General features: G+C 37.8%; 1 pseudogene; it reads right to left on the bottom strand.

Moving 5' to 3' along the window:
• Positions 1-20,763: 20,763 nt before the first annotated feature.
• On the bottom strand, positions 20,764-21,338 carry LOC132426659 (large ribosomal subunit protein uL23-like; annotated as a pseudogene).
• Positions 21,339-23,971: the final 2,633 nt, after the last annotated feature.

Here is a 23,971-nt window from a genome sequence, read left to right as displayed (position 1 = left end):
TTGTCATAGATTAATTGACCATAGGTGTGTGGGTTTATCTCTGGGCTTTCTATCTTGTTCCATTGATCTAAATTTCTGTTTTTGTGCCAGTACCATATTGTCCTGATTACTGTAGCTTTGTAGTATAGTCTGAAGTCAGGGAGTCTGATTCCTCCAGCTCCATTTTTTTCCCTCAAGACTGCTTTGGCTATTCGGGGTCTTTTGTGTCTCCATACAAATTTTAAGACTTTTTGTTCTAGTTCCGTAAAAACTGAAATTGGTAATTTGATAGGGATTGCATTGAATCTGTAGATTGCTTTGGGTAGTATAGTCATTTTCACAATATTGATTCTTCCAATCCAAGGACATGGTATATCTCTCCATCTGTTGGTATCATCTTTAATTTCTTTCATCAGTGTCTTATAGTTTTATGCATACAGGACTTTTGTCTCCTTAGGTAGGTTTATTCCTAGGAATTTTATTCTTTTTGTTGCAGTGGTAAATGGGAGTGTTTCCTTAATTTCTCTTTCAGACTCTTCATCATTAGTGTATAGGAATGCAACAGATTTCTGTGCATTTATTTCGTACCCTACAACTTTACTAAATTCATTGATTACTCTAGTAGTTTTCTGGTGGCATTTTTAGGATTCTCTATGTATAGTACCGTGTCATCTGCAAACAGTGACAGTTTTACTTCTTTTCCAATTAGTATTCCTTTTATTTCTTTTTCTTCTCTGATTGTCATGGCTAGGACTTCCAAAACTATGTTGAATAATAGTGGTGAGAGTGGACATCCTTGTCTTGTTCCTGATCTTAGAGGAAACGCATTCATTTTTCACCATTGAGAATGATGTTTGTTGTGGGTTTGTCATATATGGCCTTTATTATGTTGAGGTAGGTTCCCTCTATGTCCACTTTCTGGAGAGTTTTTTATCATAAGTGGGTGTTGAATTTTGTCAAAAGCTTTTTCTGCATCTGTTGAGATGATCATATGGTTTTTATTCTTCAATTTTTTAATATGGTGTATCACATTGATTGATTTGCATATATTGAAGAATCCTTTCATCCCTGGGATAAATCCCACATCATCATGGTGTATGATCCTTTTAATGTGTTGTTGGATTCTGTTTGCTAGTATTTTGTTGAGGATTTTTGCATCTATATTCATCAGTGATATTGGTCTGTAATTTTCTTTTTTTGTAGTATCTTTGTCTGATTTTGGTATCAGGGTGATGGTGGCCTTATAGAATGAGTTTGGGAGTGTTCCTTCCTTCACAGTTTTGGAAGAGTTTGAGAAGGATTGTTCTTAGCTATTCTTTAAATATTTGATAGAATTCACCTCTGAAGCCTTCTGGTCCTGGACTATTGTTTGTTGGAAGATTTTTAATCACAGTGTCAATTTCATTACTTGTGATTGGTCTGTTCATATTTTCTGTTTCTTCGTGGTTCAGTCTTGGAAGGTTATACCTTTCTAAGAATTTGTGCATTTCTTCCAGGTTGTCCATTTTATTGGCATAGAGTTGCTTGTAGTAGTCTCTTAGGATGCTTTGTATTTCTGCGGTGTCTGTTGTAACTTCTCCTTTTTCATCTCTAATTTTATTGATTTGAGTCCTCTCCCTCTTTTTTTTGATGAGTCTGGCTACTGTTTTATCAATTTTGTTTATCTTCTCAAAGAACCAGCTTTTAGTTTTATTGATCTTTGCTATTGTTTTCTCTGTTTCTATTTCATTTATTTCTGCTCTGATTTTATGATTTCTTTCCTTCTGCTAACTTTGGGTTTTGTTTGTTCTTCTTTCTCTAGTTCCTTTAAGTGTAACATTAGATTGTTTATTTGAGATTTTTCTTGTTTCTTGAGGTAGGCTTGTATAGCTCTAAACTTCCCTCTTAGAACTGCTTTTGCTGCATCCTATAGGTTTTGGATTGTCGTGTTTTCATTGTCATTTGTCTCTAGGTATTTTTTGATTTCCTCTTTGATTTCTTCAGTGATCTCTTGGTTATTTAGTAACATATTGTTTAGCCTCCATGTGTTTGTGTTTTTTACGTTTTTTTCCCTGTAATTGATTTCTGATCTCAGAGCGTTGTGGTCAGAAAAGATGCTTGATTTGATTTCAATTTTCTTAAATTTACTGAGGCTTGATTTGCGACCCAAGATGTGACCTATACTGGATAATGTTCCATGTGCACTTGAGTAGAAAGTGTAATCTGCTGTTTTTGGATGGAATGTCCTATAAATATCAATTAAATCTATCTGGTCTATTGTGTCATTTAAAGCTTGTGTTTCCTTATTAATTTTCTGTTTGGATGATCTGTCCATTGGTGTAAGTGAGGTGTTAAAGTCCCCCACTATTATTGTGTTACTATTGATTTCCTCTTTTATAGCTGTTGACAGTTGCCTTATGTATTGAGGTGCTCCTGTGTTGGGTGCATGTATATTTATAATTGTTATATCTTCTTCTTGGATTGAATCCTTGATCATTATGTAGTGTCCTTCCTTGTCTCTTGTAACATTCTTTATTTTAAAGTCTATTTTATCTGATATGAGTATTGCTACTCCAGCTTTCTTTTGATTTCCATTTGCATGGAATATCTTTTTGCATCCCCTCACTTTCAGTCTGTATGTGTCCCTAGGTCTGAAGTGGGTCTCTTATAGACAGCATATATATGGGTCTTGCTTTTGTATCCATTCAGCAAGCCTGTGTCTCTTGGTTGGAGCATTTAATCCATTCACGTTTAAGGTAATTATCGATATGTATGTTCCTATGACCATTTTCTTAATTGTCTTGGGTTTGTTTTTGTAGGTCCTTTTCTTCTCTTGTGTTTCCCACTTAGAGAAGTTCCTTTAGCGTTTGTTATAGAGCTGGTTTTGTGGTGCTGAATTCTCTTAGCTTTTGCTTGTCTGTAAAGCTTTTGATTGCTTCTTCGAATCTGAATGAGATCCTTGCCGAGTAGAGTAATCTTGGTTGTAGGTTCTTCCCTTTCATCACTTTAAGTATATCATGCCACTCCCTTCCGGCTTGTAGAGTTTCTGCTGAGAAATCAGCTGTTAACCTTATGGGAGTTCCCTTGTATGTTACTTGTCGTTTTTCCCTCGCTGCTTTCAATTATCTTTCTCTGTCTTTAATTTTTGCCAGTTTGATTACTATTTGTCTTGGCATGTTTCTCCTTGGGTTTATCCTGTATGGGACTCTCTGTGCTTCCTGGACTTGGGTGGCTATTTCCTTTCCCATGTTAGGGAAGTTTTATCCTGTATGGGACTCTCTGTGCTTCCTGGACTTGGGTGGCTATTTCCTTTCCCATGTTAGGGAAGTTTTAGACTGTAATCTCTTCAAATATTTTCTCCGGTCCTTTCTCTCTCTCTTCTCCTTCTGGGACCCCTATAACGCGAATGTTGTTGCATTTAATGTTGTCCCAGTGGTCTCTTAGGCTGTCTTCATTTCTTTTCAGTCTTTTTTCTTTATTCTGTTTTGCAGCAGTGAATTCCACCATTCTGTCTTCCAGGTCACTTATCCGTTCTTCTGCCTCAGTTTTTCTGCTATTGATTCCTACTAGTGTAGTTTTCATTTCAGTTATTGTATTGTTCGTCTCTGTTTGCTCTTTAAATCTTCTAGGTCATTGTTAAACATTTCTTGCATATTCTCAATCTTTGCCTCCATTCTTTTTGCGAGGTCCTGGACCATCTTCACTATCATTATTCTGAATTCTTTTTCTGGAAGGTTGCCTATCTCCACTTCATTTAGTTGTTTTTCTGGAGTTTTATCTTGTTCCTTCATCTGGTACATAGCCCTTGCCTTTTCATCTTGTCTGTCTCTGTGTGAATGTGGTTTTTGTTCCACAGGCGGCAGGATTGTAGTTCTTCTTGCTTCTGCTGTCTGCCCTCTGGTGGATGAGGCTATCTAAGCGGCTTGTGTAAGTTTCCTGATGGGAGGGACTGGTGGTGGGTAGAGCAGACTGTTGCTCTGGTGGGTAGAGCTCAGTGAAACTTTAATGTGCTTGTCTGCTGATGGGTGGGGCTGGGTTCCCTCCCCCTTGGTTGTTTGGCCTGAGGCAACGCAACACTGGAGCCTACCTGGGCTCTGGGGCTCTTTTGACAGACTCTGGGAGGGCTCATGCCAAGGAGTACTTCCCAGAACTTCTGCTGCCAGTGTCCTTGTCCCCAGGGTGAGCCACAGCCACCCCCTGCCTCTGCAGGAGACCCTCCAACACTAGCAGGTAGGTCTGGTTCAGTCTCCCCTGGGGTCACTGCTCCTTCCCCTGGGCCCCAATGCGCACACTACTTTGTGTGTGCCCTCCAAGAGTGGAGTCTCTGTTTCCCCCAGTCCTGTTGAAGTCCTGCAATCAAATCCCGCTAGCCTTCAAAGTGTGATTCTCTAGGAATTCCTCCTCCTTTTGCCGGACCCCCAGGTTGGGAAGCCTGACGTGGGGCTCAGAACGTTCACTCCAGTGGGTGGACTTCTGTGGTATAAGTGTTCTCAAGTCTGTGAGTCACCCACCCCGCAGTTATGGGATTTGGTTTTACTATGATTGTGCCCCTCCTACCGTCTCATTGTGGCTTCTCCTTTGTCTTTGGATGTGGGGTATCTTTTTTGGTGAGTTCCAGTGTCTTCCTGTTGATGATTGTCCAGCAGCTAGTTGTGATTCTGGTGTTCTCACAAGAGGGAGTGGAAGCACGTCCTTCTACTCCGCCATCTTAGTTCCTAGCTGGCTTAGTTCCATGAGTCATTGTTTTCCATTTGTGACAGCTGTATACATTGTCACCACCTCACCTCATACACATTGTCACCACCTCACCCCACCCAGTATACAGTCTTTCTGCACTGGACTTCTTTTAGTTTTTCTAATGCTTCACCATCCCTCGGTGTCAGAGCTGTTTCCACTTTCTGAAAGACATTTTCCCACCCCATCAGGATATATCATTAATTCATACATATTCTTTATATTCCAGTTTAAATGTCACTTCCTTGGAAAAATCTTCCCAACCCACATAGGTTAGATCAGAGCTCTTTGTTATTATTTTTAGACTGTGTCCTTTTCATTCATATGCCTATCACGGGGCTTAGTAAGGTGCTTTGCACAAAGTGGGCACTTAATGATGACTTGCTCAATGAACAAAGGAGGATATAAGTAAGTTGGTCTTCTGACCTCTCAGATGACTTCTGGTCTTGCTGGACCATCTGGAGTCCATGAAATAATTATTTCTTCCATGTGAACATTTGGTTTTAATGTTTGACCCTGAATCTTTAATGCCACATCCATCCTCTTCTATTCACTTTCATATTCTATATTTGCAATTATAGAGTTGACAATGTGTGTCAAATTAAAGTTCATGAACAGGTCAGCTCCCAATACAGATCATTAATTTTAGTAGACAATATTCAAACTTCCATGAAACTGTGTAAAAGAAAATCTCTGGATTCTAGAAATCAACATGTTTTTAAAAAGAAAGAAAAACTTTTTCGGTTATACTTATCTTTCTAAAGTGTACAATCATTTTTTTTTTCTTTTTAACAGCATCTGATCTATTTTAAAAACTACTTGATGAAGAACAAAAAAAATCGCTGTCTTTTCCAATTCGCTAAAAATGAGTAGGAGTGGAATTATTAACAGTAAAATGATGTCATTTCTTAGTCACTTAACTTACCTTTTTAAAAAATGCTACTTTAAGGTCCTTGCACCTGAAAGGGAAAAAAGATATTAGGTACACACTTGCTATTTTCTCAGTAGAAATGGAAGAGGTTTTATTTGTCTATCCTCTCATAAATATTTTAGGAATTTTTTTTAATGATATAGATCATAGGAACAAGTTAAAGAGAGTAGAAAACATCAAAACAAGCTAATCTTAAAAGCCAGCTACATGTGTGATCATTCAGATTTTAAACTCAAGAGCAACTCAGATTCAATACATGGTCATGCACAGGAAAAAATATCAAGGTTATAAAGATGGAGAGATAGATAATATCCTACTACTTCCTCTTGACCTTGAAATTTATGCAGTAAGGCATATGTCTGTTTGAGACTTGATAAGTTTTTATTTTTATTATAATTTAAAATTTCCATCAATCCCCCCATTTAAAGGCACAATATTCAAAAAGCGTCTGCAGAGAAATAAAATCTTCTCAGCATTATACAAAATTTTGGATTCATCTGTGACCCTCGGATTCAAGGAAAAGTAACAGTAAGCTATTGAAGTAACAAATTCAAAAACCCCTCATAAAGACAAAGCAAACAAAACAACAACAACTCCCAGCTTAGATATGAAAAGTTGAAGTAAATTGTGAATGTTCTAGCTAAGGTCATACTGGAAATCTCTATCCAGAGGTTATCCAGAGGTGCTTCTATTCTATTTTCTATTGTTTCCATTTTCCTTTTTCTCTTTAAAAACAAAAAATCTGTAAAAATTCAAGCTTGAAGCTCTTTGTTAATTAAATATTTCCATTTCTATTATAAAGTCTACATTCAAAATTTACTAATAAGCTTATATGAAAGGTAACAAAGCAGGAAGTATACATAACTAAAAACCTCATTACACATTATGGACAATGGGCAACTGATTGTTAAGTGCTTATGATTTGAGAGCTATCTAAGCTAAGAAAGCTACTAATTCTACTATATATACTTTATATTCTTTGGAACAGCTATGTCAATGTTTATTGTTCAGTGATAGAACAGTGATTGACAGTATAGAGTTGTAAAGTAAAAAGTCACTAAGTTTTGTTGACTTCATATTTACATAACATTTTAATTTTTCAGTGAAGTGTCTACATTTTTATCTCAAGATGAACTATATATGATTTTGGCATCAAGTAAGTGAAACGTTAAAAATTATGTTTTGGTGGGTTCTGTAGTCTGACCTGGGACTCTAATTTTGATGCATGTTATTTGAGCAGGTGTACAGGAAAGAGATCATTCTTGGCAAGGGAAGAACATTACTACATGTTTGAGGTTAGAATTAAAGGGAGTAACTGATCAGACTAGAAATAAAGGGAGTAACACCAAGAACTGTGAAGAGCCTACTCTATATAAATCATGAATATGGAGTGGTAGTGGTGGTGGTTGTGATAGTGACAGCCGTGGTGTAGAAAATACAGTACAACATTGAATAATTCAAATTCTCTGGCCTTAGAGAACCTTAAGAGTTACTAGGCATAGGAAGGCAAAAATATGTTACAGCATTATGGATGAATCAAAAGGGTGGAAGAGAATGGATGTCATTTGAAAATGGGCTATTTATTGAGATATTTCCTAGGCTGCTGTTAAGGGTATGAGGGGCTACTTTGAAATTTCACACTAGAGTGTGGTTGGTGGTAGCACATTTCACTAAGTCATTTCTACAGGCAGCCTAACACAGGCCTATGTCATGCTATAGGAAAATGATTGGTTAGACCACATGCTTAGAATATTTTTAGTAGAAATTTGACGGCCCTACTTGATTGCTGAAAGATGAATTAATTACAAACAGGATGGCTTAAGGAATGATTTCAAGAAAATGATGTAAAAGTTTAGAAGTTAGAATGATTGATGACTAATAAAAGTGTGCAGTGAGAGAGACCTAGGTACATGGAGAGCAAATTATTTTTTTTTTTCCTGTAAGTTATTGAAGAAAAATTATATGAAAACAAGTTGTAGTACTGGTCAGCAGCTGTTTCAACCCAAGGGCCATATGGAATAGTTATGCTTCAACAGTTTTGGTTCAGCTAGTTCACCAGTGTCATTGTTGGGAAGTTGTGTGAAATGGTGGAAAATGAAAGGCTTGGATACCAAACAGATAGGTTTGAGAATGGCTCTGCCACTCACTGATTCTGTAAAATTGAGTAGGAAGCATAATGACTTACCTGGCCCTGGCACAGGTTATGCAGGGGTAGACTGGTGGTAACCTTTGTTCTGGAGAGTTATGTGTGGAGAGTTATGTGAATGATATACTTGGCGTGTAGTTTAACACATGGCATTTAGTGTGAAAGAATTTCATAGTTTATATTCTATCACTTGTCACATTGCTCTGAAGTTCCCACTTGCACAGATGGAGAGCAAGACGTACTTTAAACTTGCTACTTCAATGTTTGATATTTTGCAGGTAAACATTTCATATATTCAAAGCTCAGCCCCCTCTTTTTTCTTCTCTCATGATTGACTCCCCCTTTCTTTTCCCTAAGATGATACCCTGGCCTAGGGGAAAGCTTGCGTATGCTCATGGCAGGAGGGAAAGAAGGCAGCTTCTTGCTGGTCTTTGAGCAAGCCTGTGAGGAGGGTCCCCTTTCCTAGGCAGTGGCTTTACTACTTCCCCAGTCTACTGGTGATGGCAGGTTACAGCTGGTCTTCGGAAGTGCCAGCATCCAATATTTTGGACTGCCAACCCTTCCGTTGACTTAGTCAATGGACTTAGATTAATTTGAGAGTACTTCAGTTATGAGTATGTGGAGATGACTAGAATCAAATGGACCAGATGCCTAACATATTTTTGAGGAACTTCACTGGGAAAAAAAAGTCTAGAACACCCTTTGACTCTTTGAGCTATAAATCAAGCCTTGGAATCTGAGCAGTACGTGAGCAAGGTATCATGCTCCATCAAAATTCGTGTTTTTATCATTTTATCTTCAATGTTAAACTTTTAATCTGAATTTAAATAGCATCCATAACAATGGCTGATGGAGTCACTTTGGAAAGAATCAAATTCTGAAAAGCTTTACTTTGTTTCCCTGTATTGGATGAAAACTATCACATCATTATTGAATTAGAAAACTGACATTTTATTTGAAGCACCTGATAACATTAGATAAAACTGGCCTCATTTAACTCTTTAAAATACTTTTTCTTTTGCTAATGGCGTCGACACATTGACAGTTTTCTTCTTCATCTTTGTAAAATGCAGATGGAAACTTGAAATTAAAAACGTGAAAAATTATATGAATTGTGACTTGATCTAAATGAAACATTACGCTTCACAGAGCGATATATAAATACACCTTCTACTGCAGCATGTGTTACATTCGTGGTCTTCAGGTACAGTCTTCTCTAAATAGCTAACTTCTGGAATAGCTGCTGATGTTTCCTCAGATTTGCATTTTGTGGTTTCCTTGGGTCAGTGGTATCATCACAACCCCCATTTTCGATGGGCAAGTCAGAACCATATTTTGTCTTGGTAACACAAACTCAATACTTAATATTTTTTGTTGATCATGACATTTTAACTCCAGTACTGCCAAAGAGTTTATTGGGGGAAAAATGTGTTAGCAAACAACAACAAAATAGTTGTAGGTTGATGCTATAAAATAAATGACATAACCACTGTAGCAAGAAGGTTCAGATTAGTTTTCATGTGAGGCTTAGCAGATCCGCTCAGCCTTTTTCTAACATGTTTGTTAGTATGTTTCCTCGTTTATAAATTTCCCACAGTTCCCACTGATCTTCTCAACTGGCTTCTTGGTAGTTTCATGCATTTCACAGGTTGTAGCATGGGTCATCATGTAAAGGGTTGATATAGTAAATGCCAGACATGGGTGGCAGTGTTAAAGAGTTTACTCCATCAGACCAGACTGAGGTAGCTTTCCCCACCTGCTTTGACTGAGCACACCTCATTTTATCAGTAAACGCCTTGTGTAGTGTCCTTGAAAGGAATACTGTTGCATTATATCTGGAATTGGTGTGGCACACACTTCCTACTTATTGCTGGTTATATTTCAGGTTTTAATAGGTGTTAAAAGGAGATTGTTAACTATCTATGCTTCTCACGCAGTACTAGGCACATGGCAGAAGTACAAGGTGTAAGTTTTTCAAACCCATCAGAGCTTATGTTGGTGCAAATGTTAATAATAATGTTTCATTAAAAATGAAAACTCTGGGTTAAAGTTGAAGTGGATGGGACTCAGGGATGATGAACTTCAATTCAGACTCTCCCAGGCAAACTGGGACATATGGTCATTTTACTTTGTAAGCCCCTCATGGTTTCTCTCCTTTCTAGTCTCATTTTTGGGTGTCACTATGTCCCCTATGTTAGTCATGACAGGATAAACTACTGTTAAAAAAAAAAAGACTAAAAATGTATAATGCCTCAATTATATTAGATATTAGTTTTCATTTACTTAACCCACCAAGGTGGGTATTCCTGGTCAGAAGGTGGCTGTCCTCCATGCAATGATGCAGGGATTCATGCTTTTTACTTCTTGTGACATTGCCTTTCCCAAAGGTCTTAATGACATCTTCATCCAGCTGTGGAAGGGAGACATCTGTTTGGAGGGGACATAAATTTTTTATAAAGGCTTTGGTCTATATAAGGCTCCTATCACTTCTGTTCACCTCCCATTAAGAACTCAGCCATGTGGGCACAAGTCACTACAAAGGAGGTTGGGAAATGCAGCTCAGGACACTCAAGAAAAGGAGGAAATGGATTTTGGTGAGCGCATAAAGTCACTGACAATAGTGATATTTTTCTCACTTTTTGGTGCTTTCTAATCACCAAATATAATTTTTAGTCTCCTTGTCAAATATGAACACATTTATCACATCCTAAAAGGTGATAACCTGAAGTCACATTGAGTGTGTGTAGAATGTTTGCATCCACATCAGAGTTTAAGATGGCTTGAAGATGCATGATTCTGTCCATTTATTAAGGTTGCATTTCCTTATAGTCTGGTGACCTGTAGTCAATCAAAGTTATTTGTCCCTGCCCCCCACCACCCAAACTACCAATTTATAATGATAGAGCAAAGACAGCATTATTGCAAATACATACATACACAACAGTATGAAACATAACACCAGTCACTTAGCTATACCAGTGATGGAAACCTCTTGGGCAGGCAATGTGAAAGCCTCCAGCTTTGGCAGTGGAGTCATTTCCTTGACTAGAGGTAGGATGTATTCTGTGGGAGTCCCAGCTTCCGGAAAATGTGTCCTTGTCTGTTTTCCACCGTGAACGTGTAAGTTGAGAATTGACGAGTGAGTCTGCTTTGGGGGCTTATGCATCCTACTTCTTGCTCATGTACTGCTTGGAGTTCAAGGATTGTTTTACAGGTCAGACAGTCAAAGGATGTTCTAGACTTTACTTTTCCCCCAGGGAAGTTTCTCAAAAACATTTTAGATATCTAATCCATTTGATTCCAGTCACCTCCACATAAAGTTCTTTCCTAGATTAAACCTGCTTTATTTCTTTGCTTCCTTCTCTGATGCCTTTCTCTTGTCAGTTCATTGATGACTGCCTTGTGGCTATCTAAAGCTATAGGTATGGGCTTGTTGGGCTGCACCCTGCAGGCCTGCAAGGCCTGTGCTTGCCCAGCTTCAAGACCAAAGAAATAGCCCTGAGTCAGCAATGGGGACATCAATGGTTTAATGGATATAGGAAGCTTACAGGTCTGAAGCAAGGTCGTGAAGCAACACCCCACCATGTATGGCAGATGGTGGGGCAGGACGGGGCAGCAGTCTTTGCTCCCAGGGGCAAGGGGAGGTTAGCAATTATAGGGGGAATTGATGTCAGCCAGGGAAACCAGCAGAGGGACAGGCCCCTCATCAACTCTTTGATAAGCATAGTGGAGAGTTCTGATCTAAAACTAGAACAGACATTGGCTGAGGCCTGGGGCAGGAATGTAGGAAGGTCAGTCATGTGAGTAGGGTGTAGGTGAACCAGGCACTGGTTGAGGGGGGGATGTACAGAGAGCAAGAGAACAGCCATCTTGAGTGGTCTGACCATACAGGGCTCTACCCTTTGTCTATGTTTGCCACAGAACTGTGTTCCCTTATAAAAATGAGAAGTCTTAATGGGTCTTTGCTGCTCAAATTTCTAGTCTTCTTTCCTACTCTGGAATTCTCGGAAGCAGTAACACCATGTGAGTATGCAAATTTCTGGCCACATCCTATTCCTCTTTATTTCTGTTTGCAAACCAGAAATTCCTTGCCTGACCTCACCTTGTTCTTTAAATACCTTCTTATAAAGAAAAAGAAACCAAGGGCAAGCACTAAAATTTAATTCCTTCTAGTAGCTTTCCCTAAAATTAGAGGCTCTGTAGGTACAGTCTGTCTTCCTAATTATTGTAGGCAACACTTAATCATATGGTTTATTACTGCCTAACATGGGTCTCTAGCTTTTTGGCAAAATATATCATCGATTTCCACTCAATGCCATGTATTTCAGTTTTGTCATGATAATAACTCACGTCAAGATGCATATTTTCTGTATTAGTTATAGTAAGCTAAATTTCAGTAACAAATAACACCAAAATGTATAATGTATCAAGTTAGTAAAATGTATTTCTCACTTATAATAGTTCAAAGCAGGTATACTGATTGGACAGCCTTTTCCCCATATTCATTCATTTACAGACCCAGGCCCTTTTTTCTTGTAGATGTACCCGTACCAAAACTGTGTCCTCATCTTCATCTAACTAGGAGAAAGAGAAAGAGAACCTGAAGGGATACAATCTCTTCTTAAAATCTTTGACCTGGAAATAGCACAGATTATATACCCTTACATTCCATGGACCAGTTTCAGCCATATTACCAAAGCTGGCTCTGAGAGTGACTGAAAAATGTGATCTAGCTTCTGAGGAGAAAGAAAGGAAAGTGAATCTTGGAGAACATCTAACATCTTCCCATCTTCTTCCATATTCTCTGTGCTCCAGCAACGCTGACTTCCCTTCACTTCCTGGGCAATGGCATACTCCTCCTGTGATGGAGAATATGTCCTTTTTGCTTCCCTCTACCAAAGTGCTCTTCCTACTACCTCTATGCTCATATTAACTCCCAGCTCTGTGTTCTTTTTTTCTCATGGAAGTCTCTGTCTGATCACTTTCTGTTATCCGTGTTCATAGCGGCCAGGACTCTCACTTCTGTGATACTTATCACAACTGTCATCAAAGAGCTCTGTTCTGTTGTTCCTGATTGTAACCTTTCACAATATCTGAAACATCATTAGTTATCGAGTGTTGAATAAATGAATGAATCAGTGAATATATGATATTCTAAAAGCTTATTGTTTAGGTGAATTGGCAGAAATTATATCATGCCCTAGTTTCAGCACCATTAGTGATGTGAGAAACAGTGCTAGGTATATGTAGAAATGGAAACATGTTTCTGAGATTAACATTTCTGTGCACAAAGTTATAAAAATGATATATAAAAACACGTAACCAAATACAGAGCGGGAAACAACACAGCTGATGCTTTCCTATGTGACAGTTAAGGATAGGGAAAGTAAAGCCAAACCAGAAATATTTAAGATGGCATTGACTTAATCATCATTTTCAGTACTTTTGCCCACTGAAGTCTTTTCTTACACTGATTAAATAAATATAAACATTATTCGTTTGAATATTTATCTTTGGTGATTCCTTTACTAATATAAAGATGGTCAGTACTATGTAAAGTGTCTGGGAAATACTTTCATTGCAATATGAGTTTATATATATAGTAATGAGAAAATGGAAACGCCACTTATAATTCAGTGCTGGAGTGACTTGAAGTCCAGAGAAAATCTCTCTGAAATCAAGGTTCTGTTTCAATACAGTGGACCTTTACAATTTTAATTATTAGCATTGGACTGTGGATGGACCTTATTAGATTAATTGCATATCATTTCTGTCTGGCAGCTGGCAGTTTGGAGTATCATTTATTTAGCACTTTTGAATTCTGTATTCTCACCACTTTCTCATCCATGAACTTGCGATTTGTATATATTTTTCTTACGCAATGACAGAAGATATTGAAAATTTATGTAATTTGGGGTCTTTAAGTTGATGTGAGCAGCTCACCTTTCTCTAGTAAATTATATTTCTTTCAAAATTCCAGCTGCCAATTTTGATTATAGGGAGATGGAAAAAAATTCTGAGACCAAAGTGCTTAGATCTTTGAACTTAACTTCCGAATATACAAATAATTAATGCAACTTCATTCATATATTTAGAAAATATTTATTTTTCCCAGCTCTGTTCTGTGTAAATGACACAGGAGACTATTCCCTGTTGTCATAGAGCTTACACTGATCATGTGTTTTTTCAGCCTAGCACGTGATATCATGTTTATTGAATACTACTAGAAGCCAGTCACTGTGCTAAGTGTTGCGATGGGGAAGATTGAAGAGGACATGGTCCCAGACATCAAAGAACGCACAGGCTAGTGTATGGAGTACTTCTTTAACTAGCATTTAGGGAGCCAATACGTGTAAAATAAGCCTGGCAGGGCTTCCCTGGTGGCGCAGTGGTTGAGAGTCCGCCTGCCGATGCAGGGGACACGGGTTCGTGCCCCGGTCCGGGAAGATCCCACATGCCGCGGAGCGGCTGGGCCCGTGAGCCATGGTCGCTGAGCCTGCGCGTCCGGAGCCTGTGCTCCGCGCTGGGAGAGGCCACAGCGGTGAGAGGCCCACGTACCGCAAAAAAAAAAAAAAAAAAAAAAAGCCTGGAAGATTATCTAAATAATTGAAGACATGGAATTTTTCAGCATGAAGGCTTGACTAAAGATTATTTGTAGTGAATAAAATTTCTATCTGTGCTTATTTTAAAATAATCTCATCCTAAGTAACTACCTATATATATAGGGCACCTAGAAGACAGAAAGTATCTGAAAAAAATTTAGGGAAATAGTTCAGCACTTGAAAAGTTACTGGCAGCACAGCAGTGACAATTGAAAAGAATACCTATGCAAACTTATATATTATTTAATGCCAACCCGTGCTGTCAACTATAAGCTATACTTTACTTTTCTAGTTCATATTGCATTGCACGTCTACCTGTTTTCACCATGAGACTTCTATTTTGGCCTAATATAAGATGGGCAGTCGAGACATCAATAGAACTTCCCTTGAATGTCTAAAAAAGTGAGAGTGTGATCTTTTCTTCTCAAAAGATTATCAGAAATATATCTGTATATATTACTCGAAATCACTTTCTTCCTCTATTTATAACTCCTAAAACTTTCTGGCCCCTGTTAGTCTCCAAGGTTGTACAAGGCTTCACATCAGATAAAGAAAATAAAGGTATAATTTAAATCCTATACAGATGCCTATCTCTCCAAAATAGTACATCTAAATTCAGAATCAGCAAATAGATTGTGGCAGAATAAATATACCATTATCCTCAAATAGAAGAAACATTTTAAAAATAATTGTATAACTTTGTACTCAAGATGCATGACTAAATTATCAGAATGCTCTATGAAAGCTCATGGAAAGAATCATTTGTAAATTGATAAAAGTATTTTTCAAAAAGTAGACCAGGATGTTATTATCAACCTAGAAACATATGCATGCTTCCTATGTCATTTCATTCACTGTAATGTACGTTTCATTTTACCAGCATACAAATCTTTATCAAATAATTTTGTTCCTTTTTCTTAATGGTCAATTTTAGCATTCTTTTCATGGGTTTCAGAAATGCAGGTGAAAACCCTTCATTTGTAAACCCTTTGGCATTTAATCAGCTTCTCTTGAAATTTGTCCTTCTATTTTAGATTTATCAGATGCCATTGTTTGCTGTAGTGAACACGATACCAAGTTTTATATTCATCAGGCCATCTTTCTTTCCCAAGGCATTCTCCAGGAAAGAGAGAGAATGGACTGTAGCTTGCTGCTAAGACTGTTCTTTCCACACATGCTTGGTCAGAGCCACTAGAGGAAGAGAAAGTGGCAAGGCACAAGGTCCCTTTCCTAAAGTCCAAGTGCACATGATTGTGCTTTTCCCAGTCATATGTCTCCATGAGCTATTCAGAGACTAGGAGACTGGTATCCAAGCTGCCAGACCTTCTGCCTGTGGGTTCCAGCCTGAACTGTGTGGTAAGCCACAAGTTTGCACAAGCCTCTTCTTCAATCAGCGTTCTCCCTGTTTCTACCCAGGGCACCAGGTGACATGAATAGACTGAGGACTCCAAAGAATTCTTCTCCATTTGGACACTTAGAGACTTTAGCTCATTAACTGTTTAGTAAGGTGTAGCTTGAGGAAACTCAGGATGTGAAAACATAGGATACTGGTCCCAGATAGTTGAGGTGCATATGAAAGGAAAGATTTCAGTGAGCCCACTCTTGCATCTTCCCATACATAGAAAATTGCTAAATTCCTTAACTTGAGATGTCTAGTTTTCTTTTATTAACAGTAGTCTGTTGTTCTGACTACGTGGTGTTGTTGCAAAAGCTCCTATATATCATGGCTCCGCACCCTTCCTCTTCGGAACAGTTTTCTTAGCATTATCTGAGATGCTGTCTCCTGAGCTTCAAGTCCTAAGAATGTCCGCCGAATAAAGGTTGTGCATTTTTATCAGTCAACAAGTGGCAAGGGCGGTTTTCAGCAGTCATTGTCTATTGTGAGGTTGAAAAGTGCTGTACAAATGAGCCAAAGATGGCCTCTGTGTCTTGGTCCCTAAGGTTATTTCCTCACTGCAGGCTGGAACCGTTAGTTCATTAGCTCGAAAGCCCACTGATGCCAAACTCAGATTTTTACACGTACAATTGTTTTAAATATAGTCCAAACAAGTAAAATTTTAGCTTCTTAGAGCCTGCTTGTTTGCATGCCCTGTGAAACCTCATCTTGATAGCTATTACCTATTGAAAAGAACTACTGTAGTTATAAGACCCCAAGACCCTGCTGCCCTTCAAAGTTCTCTGACGCAGAGACTCCTTGCTGTCCTGCTGAGTGACATCACCTAGCTATTTAAGCCCTCTCTAATCTTCCTCTCCCTGGGGAAGTTCCCTTGCCTTCCTCCCCTCTGGGTAGTGACAGTTCCACCCCCTCTACCTCCCCCAACCTCTCCACACCCCCAGGCCTCCGCCTATAGCCTCTGGACTCCCCTATAGGCAGACATATCAAAGCTAAGGTTTATGTGTGCTACTACCACGTCATGGTCAGATCTTTTCCCTAGATTAGTTTCCAAATCCCTAGAGCTTCTATAAAAAGCCATTTGCCACAGAGACAGTAAAAAAGCCCCTTCAAGGAGCTTTTCATGCCAGAGGCTTGAAACTGTGATTTCTGGAAGGGAGAAATCACAACAAAAACTGAGATGGGGGACTTTCCTGGTGGCGCAGTGGTTAAGAATCCACCTGCCAATGCAGGGGACACGGGTTCGAGCCCTGGTCCGGAAAGATCCCACATGCCGCAGACCAACTAAGCCCATGCGCCACAACTACTGAGCCTGCGCTCTAGAGCCCGCAAGTCACAACTACTGAGCCTGCGAGCCACAACTACTGAAGCCCACACACCTAGACCCCGTGCTCCGCAACAAGAGAAACCACCACAGTGTGCAGCCCATGCACCGCAACGAAGAGTAGCCCCTGCTTGCTACAACTAGAGAAAGCCCGCACACATCAAGGAAGACCCAACGCAGCCAAAAAAAAAAAGCTGAGATGGGAGGGGGAAGAAAAGGCAATCATCAGGAAATAGCTGAGAAGACTTGATGGCAGATACATGTGAAACATGTCCTGTATTCTCCTAGAAATAAATGAGAAGGATTTTTTAGGGAGGCTGAATTCTTGCCATATAAGATAAAATGAAAGTCAGAAAATAAACGTCAGTTACCTATAGATGTTCCGTATAATCACCATAGATCTTCTATTTGTCAGGGCTCTCTACTATGGGGAGCGACCCAACAAGGTCATATATCATGTCATAAGCCCAGCAGCCTAGACTACGGGAGTTTTCATCCTGTGAGCAGGGATTCTTGACATTGGATCTATGTGACAGATTCTTGGGATAGGCTTCAGGAGGAGGGCTTCATAAACCCCCTGAATTTGAGTGCAAGATGTGTGAGTGTGCATGCAGTGCCCATGGCAGAGTCTGCTGGGGGTCTCTTAGTGTCCACCCTTCTGATCTTCCTTAGATTTCCCAGCCTTTCTTGCAGTTGGTGTGACCATACATTTTAGCCAATGAAATGTTAGTAGAAGTAAGATGAAAACTCTGTGATGTGCCTTTAAAAGAGTAGAGGATACCCTTCTTTATCCTTCCTCCCCTCCTGCTGGCTCGCATATAGACAAAATGGCAGGAGCTCAAACTTCCTGGGGCCATGAGAGGTCTTAGAAATGAAAGCTGTGCCCAGTAAAACCACAAGATAGAACTGGCTTGGCTCCCTAACTCCATGTAGATGCCAAATTATCCCTGGACAGCTTATCTCAAGACTATCACATGAAAGAAAAATGATCTTCTATCTCTTTTAAGTTTTGGATTTTCTGTTTCATCCTAGCCCATTTCTCAGTGATGCAGTATATTTTTATGGTGATTGTTTCCACATTTTCATTATTTTCTCAAAAAGGCCTTTGCTGCTGAAATATTTACTAACTTCTTGACTAGAAGAATATGTAGACCCTAATAGGACAGACTGTGGTAAAAAATTATCTCACAGACATATCCTCATCATTTGACAATATGGAATGAAAGTCAAGTTTTAACCCATTAGTACTAGTGACTAGTCACTCTATATGCAGATTTCAGGCATGGCTATGGTTTATATATATTGTAAACCAAGTATCTGGCATTTTAGTAAATTTTCTCTATGAGCTTCAAGTACTACCATCCAAGGATACTAGAACAAATATATAGTTATTTGCTGCTCTGCAAAGATTAATGGAAAGAGGCCATTGAGCTGAAGTGGCAGGGGCAGCATCTTCTTAAAAAACTATGGTTGGAAGTGCATAGGGATTTTAAGGGTAGTGAAAATCTTCATTGAATTGTGAAGTATGTATTTTGGAAGTACTAATTTTAGAGGGAGAACACCTTGTGAGGAAAGGGGAAATGGATTAATATATGATGTTTAGTATATAGATTATATGATGTATATGACTAGTATATGATGAATTAGTATATGATATTCTTTGTTTTCCTTGGCTGGTATTTCTTCTTTGGTCTTTTTAAATGTAGCTCCAGTTTATTATTGATAGTATTATGAGTATCTCTGTAGTATTTTGAGTGCTAATCTTACTGATAACTTATTTTCTCTTTAAAAGTTCCTCAGCTCTTTTTTTTTTTTTTTGGTTCTGTCTCTCTTTTTTTTTTTTTTTTAACATCTTTGTTGGAATGTAATTGCCTTACAATGGTGTGTTAGTTTCTGCTGTATAACAAAGTGAATCAGCTATACATATACATATATCCCCATATCTCTTCCCTCTTGCGTCTCCCTCCCTCCCACCCTCCCTATCCCACCCCTCTAGGTGGTCACAAAGCACCAAGCTGATCTCCCTGTGCTGTGTGGCTGCTTCCCAGTAGCTATCTACCTTACATTTGGTAGTGTATATATGTCCATGCCACTCTCTCACTTTGTCCCAGCTTACCCTTCCCCCTCCCCGTGTCCTCAAGTCCATTCTCTAGTAGGTCTGTGTCTTTATTCCCATCCTGCCTCTAGGTTCTTCATGACCAATTTTTTTTTAGATTCCGTATATATGTGTTAGCATACGGTATTTGTTTTCTCTTTCTGACTTCACTCTGTATGACAGACTCTAGGTCCATGCACCTCACTACAAATAACTCAATTTCATTTCTTTTTATGGCTGAGTAATATTCCATTGTATATATGTGCCACATCTTCTTTATCCATTCATCTGTCGATGGACACAGGTTGCTTCCTCAGCTCTTAAGTGTAACTTTATAATATTTGGGAATCCAATATTTTTACTGAGAAAAAAAGTTATATTTTAAAATAATTATTGATAGGAAATCAGATTGAATGAATAAAATGAAGTTATACTTTATAAACTTGTTAAAATATATGTAAAATGTTCGGACAAGTACATGGTATACTCAATAAATATCAGCTTTTGTCATTATTGTTATTATTAATTGCTATAAAATGCCACTTTTAGTAAAAAACAAATACTTATATGTAATTTCAGTTATATCTCTAGGGTGAATATCTGGCTAAAATATTACATTCCAACTTTTAGAAACTTTGAGCTATAAAAATCAGAATGCATTATTTGTAGAGAAAATAGTGTTAGCTAAGATAAAAACATTAAACAAAACTTAAAGTATATGCACACAATCTGTCGATGGTTTGCCAAAACCTATAGGACAACTTTATTTTTTGCCTAAAATTTGAATAGTAAATAATTTATAGAAAATATGTATAAGTGAAGAGTAGAAAAATCAGCCAGACTGTTTCATTCAATAATAATCACTGTTAGCAATTTCATATACATATAATACAAAAATGTACACTATCAAATGGTATATGCAGTTATTTCTAAGCATATTAGTATTAGCCTTCCCACTAAATGATATATCTTGAACATCTTTTGTTATTCTTTAATAGCATTATATTAAAAGGCTGCAACTCATATGTGTATATTATTATTTACTTAACTACCTTTTCGAATTTGTCATTTAGATTACTTACAACTTTTTCCCCACATACATAGTGCTGTAACAAAACTTGATTTCTGTAGCATTAATTCCTAGAGGAATTAATATGTATGAAATATACTGTGTGTGCTGCTAAATTTTGCCCCAGACATCTTGTGTCACTTTCTACGGCCCTTAACATTGTAGGACATTTCATTTTAAAATACCCTGACTGACACTGGGTAGTAATTTTCCTTTCTTCTCCTCTTCCTTTCCATCATATATTCTTCTCCTTCTCCTTTTTTCCCTCCTTCTTCCCTTCCTTCCTTTTCCTCCCCTCCCTCTTTCTCTTTCCCCACTCCTCCTTTTCTACCTTCTTTATTTGTTCTTCCATTTCACCAATTCAATCATGAGAAAAAGGCCAGATACTGTTTTCAGTTTCACTTAAATCACCAGAGATTTTGAACAGTTCTCACATTCATTTTCTATCTACATTTCTTTTGTGAATTGTTTGATCAATTATTGACACATTCATTTTTTTTTTTAATATTGAAAACTTTTATATTTAGAATTAGTCAGCTGGACTCAGTTTAGATGATCCCAATTTTGTTGGCAACATCCAAAGCGTCATAGTCAGGAGCCAGTCGAACATATATATGCCTTCTTCTCTCCATCAGGCCCCTTAAGTTCTAGAGGCAGGACAGCTGATGTTTCCTCAGAAGTCCATACTCCATACAAGGGGCTGATCAGGGTGTTGACCTTAGCCACGTCAATGTCATAGAGCTTCTTCACAGCCTGTTTAATCTGGTGCTTGTTGGCCTTGACATCCACAATGAACACCAGTGTGTTTTTGTCTTCTGTTTTCTTCATGGGTGACTCGGTGGTGAGGGGGAACTTGATGATGGCATAGTGGTCAAGATTGTTTCTCCTGGGGCGCTCTTCCAAGGATATTTGGGCTGCCTCCTGAGCCGCAGTGTTTTGGGCCGTCGGAAGGTGGGTGACGTCCGGATCTTCTTTTCTTTGTGGCTGTGTATGCCATTCAACACTGCTTTCTTGGCCTTCAAAGCCTTTGCTTTGGCTTCGGCTTTGGGAGGGGGCAGGGACTTCCTTTTTCGCTTTCGGCGCCATCTTCGTGAAAAGGCCACATTCATTTTTATAAAGCTCTTTAAAGATGTTAACACTTTGCCTGACAAGAATTTAACATTCTTACAGAGACATTTCTAGTAATTTTTACTTTATAATGTCTACTTACCCATTAAAAGATTTTGGAGGTGTTCATCCGTATTTCCTTTTTGTATTTTTTTTTGTTACTTTCATTTATCTATATTTTCTCCAATGATTTGAAATGCTACCCTTCCTCATATTCTTAATTCTTACATTATCAGGATATGTTTTCAGGCTCTCTTACTCTCACTTTCTCTCTCTCTCTTTCTTTTTTTTTTTTTATTTTTATTTTTTGATGATGAGAAACAATGCCGTATTTTATTTTATTTTTTTTTTGGGGTGTGGGCCTCTCACTGTTGTGGCCTCTCCCGTTGCGGAGCACAGGCTCCGGGCACGCAGGCTCCGGATGCGCAGGCTCAGCGGCCACGGCTCACGGGCCCAGCCGCTCCGCGGCATGCGGGATCCTCCCGGACCGGGGCACGAACCCGTGTCCCCTGCCTCGACAGGCGGACTCTCAACCACTGCGCCACCAGGGAAGCCCTCTTTCTCTTTTTGATTTATCTGCCTGCCTTTGCCTGTACTTGTAGCATACTTTTAAAATTATGTGTCTTTATATATGTTTTAATACTTTCAGAGTTAGTTACTCGTTACTACTCCATTTTCTTAGTTATTTATACTCCTTTATAAAATACATAGTTTTAAAATTATAAGTCAATATCAAGAATACAAAGGTCAAAAATTTAGATTAGTTCAAATTGCAATGGAACCAAAATTATAATATTCTATAGATAAGTGAAAACATGGATTCAAAGGTCTTTTACATTTTCAAAGGCTTAAACTGTTCACTATTTTGCATATTCAAAAGGATACCAGAATCTCATGTATGTTCTGAGCATGCATGTGCATTATGAAAATGAAAGCAGAAAATTTATACTGGACACTGAAATTTGTCTATTACTAGAATATAGATTAACATGCCAAGGATGATTTCTTACTGAGTTTTAGGTGGGCTTTAATGGTAATTTATGATGCAATTACTAGAGCAGAAAAAATAAATGAATCGTTATATTCAGTATATGCCACAAAATATTGTCAGCTATAATGCAACCATTTAAATAAATGGGGCTAAATTAAAGTTAGCAGCCAAACCTTTGGTGACTTAAATCTTTTATTGGTCAAACTTTCCAAAAATGCATTTCTCCTTAGGATAGTGTCTGTCACCAGAAGGAAAACTCTATGTTAAACGCATAGGACTAAGCTCTTTAGAAATTAAAAAAAAATATATCCTCATAATAGCAAACATATTTTCCCTCTAATATTCACCGTATTAAAATCAAAAGAATTCCTACTAGAGCTGTTTATTTTAGTATTTTTCAATATTTAAAATAATCATACTATTTAAATAAATGACTAAAAATATTTCAAGACTGAAGTTTTAAGGTAAATATTACAGCTACCACAGAAGTACAAGTTTTATTTTTTTTGAATTTCAAAATAAATGCTAGAAGTAATTTTCCTTGCACTATATTCTAGTTTGATGAATATCAATGATTACTGATGATACTTTAATTATAATAAATTGATAATTTTGTATAGATCATAATATTTTTGTTCAGTGTGAGAAAATTACAGTCACAATTATCTATAACATAGGAAGCGAAAACAAGAAAGAACAGTGACAGGAAGAGGAAGAAAAAAGAAAATAATGAAAAAAAAGGATGAATGTTTGTTTCAAAAGACAAGAAAATAAGTGAAAATAAATCTATAACAAAAATACTATGCCATATTACGTACATTCACTCAGGTTCCTAGTGTTGACTGATTTCACATTTCTCCCTGCACAAAAAATACAGATCTTTTGTTCCATATGAGTTATATGAGTTAGAAAAAGATGCTGAGAGTTGCAGTTTCTGGTTTTCATTCTGGCACTGTTCATCTACTATTTGTTTACTATCAGTTGAATTGGTTTGAAGGAGCTAGATTAATGTCCCTATAAACATAGCCCTATGCCATTATGTAGTTATATTAGTTTAGTTTAGTTTTGTTTTCTTGAAATAAGCTGTTGGATGGAAGACTTAAATATATGTTACGTATAAAAAAACTGTGACCCAATGTGGGAATCTCACTATTTTCTAGCCTAAGAGTTCATTAGACAAAATGGAATGTATATTTTCTTTTTCTTGATGTTTACTTTCAGATGTAACCAGACACTCTATAGCAGGCAAAGTGACCCTTCCTTAACCCTCCAGAAGACAATTCACCATATGTCTGCGTTGATGCATTTTGTCTTTTACTAGATCCTTTTTCCTTACCTCAGCGTTTCCTTTATTCTCTTACTCTATTTCAGTCTTTTAAATCCTCAAACCTGTTTTAGTTGTTTTTTTTTTTATTTTGAGAAAGTAATATTTACTTATTAAATTATAGCCTTCCCAGTTCTGAGTAAATTTTATTGTCAGAACCATTCATCCCACATCATATTAAACACACTAAAATGTACAGACAGTCCACATTAAATATAATTTATATATAACTATAAAAGAGTTTAGTTATTATATATTATAGGCATTGAATCAATCCTACATTAAGTTTAATTTCAC

The sequence above is a fragment of the Delphinus delphis genome, chromosome 6, assembly GCF_949987515.2.
Source record: "Delphinus delphis chromosome 6, mDelDel1.2, whole genome shotgun sequence".
In the NCBI taxonomy this organism is placed as follows: domain Eukaryota; kingdom Metazoa; phylum Chordata; class Mammalia; order Artiodactyla; family Delphinidae; genus Delphinus; species Delphinus delphis.
The sequence above is the reverse complement of the archived record's forward strand: the minus strand, read 5'-3'. Positions and strand labels throughout refer to the sequence as shown.